This window comes from Panthera pardus, unplaced genomic scaffold, assembly GCF_024362965.1.
Source record: "Panthera pardus isolate Hobbes unplaced genomic scaffold, ASM2436296v1 HiC_scaffold_24, whole genome shotgun sequence".
Classification (NCBI taxonomy): domain Eukaryota; kingdom Metazoa; phylum Chordata; class Mammalia; order Carnivora; family Felidae; genus Panthera; species Panthera pardus.
Window position 1 is genome coordinate 138,777,633 of NW_026526810.1, and position 2,404 is coordinate 138,780,036.

The following is a 2,404-nucleotide window of genomic DNA, read 5'->3' on the forward strand; positions in this document are numbered from 1 at the left end:
TCTGCACACGGGTCCTGTAGTGGCCATGCCCTTGCCCTGTGCCGCTTCCCCACTGCGTTTTCTTCTCTGCCCCTCTGGCACACTCTGAGGCTCCCTTTCTCATTATATTGGTTGGTTATTTCTTTCTCGTCACCCAGAAAGTTAATGCCAAGAGCACAGTGTTTTCTGTGGCTCCCTGATGATGCCCAACACAGAAAGAAGAGCCCAGCACGTGGTAGGTGCTCAGAAACACTTGCTCAGTGAACGCACGTCCCCCGCAACATGGACGCTAAGTCACAAGAGCACTTTGTCCCCCGGATGTGTCCTCCTGCACACGGCACACATTTATAATACACTGCGGTCCCTGTATTCCCAGTTACCTCCTTCGGAAGTCTACCCTCCCCCAGGCTGCCAGCTTGGTAAATGACCGCCTGCCGAGTAGCCCCCGAAAGACACCCCGAAGTCATCGCGACCTGCCTCCCACACACTCCAAGCCACGTCACACCCACCCAGAGCTCCCTGTTGTACAGCCTGCCTCCAGGCCTGCCCCCTCCCCAGCCCACAGCCGGTCTAGTCTCCTAAAGACCTGTGAGCCCATAGCCCCGGCTCAAAGTCGCTGACGGGCTCCCTTTACATCAGGAACAAGGCTCTTTCTGCCTAACCCAGCTGGCCTGGCCAGGCCTCCCCAGCGCCAGCCACCTCGAGGCCATCTGGGCCTGCTCCTCTGACTTCACAGCCCGAAACCATCCTCCTGCCCCAGGGTCTGTCCTCCTCCCAGTCGGCCTCCAAGCCCCGTGGAAGCAAGGACAGCACACGCCCAGCATGCACAGTAGCTGAAGGAATGAATGAGTGAGCACACAAACGAATGAATGGTCTGGCAGGACTCAAAGGAGGCTGTGCACTTGGGCCTCCAGACCTCAACCGCATCCTCCCGCCCGGCCTCACCCAGAGACGCCACAGGGCAGCCACAGCTGTCTCCCAGCTGTTCCCAAAGAAGCTGCCCCTGGCTCTGGGCTCTGCCCTTGGACTGACACCCCACAGCCCCATCCGCAGGCCCCGGGAGAATGGAAGAGGGCAGGGCACCAAGCCCCTGAGCGTGCTGGGTGTCTGTTTGGGCCCGGTAGGTCCATACTCGAGCTTCTCTCTGTCTGGGAAGCAAGCTTACAACATGCCCTAGAGTACACAGCAGAGTACATCCGTCTAGTGCCAGAGCTCCATCTGGGGAAAGCGTGCGTGAACCCAGCCCCTCCTGGCCGGCCGGGTTCGTTTCTTCAGCAGAAGAATCCCGCGGGCTGCCCTCCACCATGACTTCTCCTTTCGTCTTACATAAGCACCAACCGACCTCGGCCAAACTGTCTATCTGCCAGAGGCATGTGACAGTCCCCATGGGGCCCTGGCTCGGCTGTTTCCCTCCACACAACGCGTTTGTGACTTTCCCCAGCTCTGCGGCCACAGGCCCGAACTCAGCGCTGTGACATGTGGTCCGAGGGGAGGGCTGTGTCCTGCACGCTCCACAGCTCAGCCGGGCCACCACAGCCTCGCCTGCCGGGACGCCACCTGCTCTGGGCAGAAACACCTGTTTCCAGCCATGCTGATAAACAGGACACGCGTGTCCTCCCACACCTAAATCACAGCTTGACAAGCCTGATCCCACAGCATGGAACCCGCTGCCTGCCCAGCCGTCTGCCCCATGCAGGCCCCACGCCCAACCGGACCCCATGTCTTGGTGTTTGAGGGGAAGGGTTGAGCCAGCCCTGCCCCCCAGGGCTTGTGGACTGAGACCTCCCAGCACCTGGGCAGAAACCAGATGCCTGTGCTGTCCAGCCAAGGCCCTGATGTCCATTCCCAGCCCACGGCCAAACCCATGTTCACTGAGGTTATTCCAGAAGACAAGTGGCCGGAACAAGACTGCTTCAGTGCCAGGAGACGGGACCCTGCCCCCAATGGCAGCATCAGTGCTACTGAGGGACACAAGTCCACAGTAAGACCGGAGGAAGTTACGGGGAAGCATTTACATTCTCTTGAGGTAAATAAGGACTTTCTCAGAATGACAGCAAGGCCAGGAACTTTAAAAAATGAGACTCACAGCTCTGCCTGCAGAGCAAAGACCAAATACCTATAAGGACAGAGTCCCCATAAACAAAGTAAAAACTCCCGAAACAGAGGCCAAAGCATCTAATGTCAAAAAGAGTCTGTGTTGGTCAGAGTTCTTCAGAGAATAAACAATGATGAATGATAGGCAGATGCTAGACAGATAGATGACTGGCAGATGACTGAATGATAGGTGTGTGTGAGAGATGATCTTATTTTTAAAGTATGTATACATATAAAGGGGGGCACTTTCAGGTTTGGACACATGATTGTGTAGGCTTGGTGAGCCCAAATCTATAAAACGGGCCAGCATCCTGGGGACCCAGAGTGGACA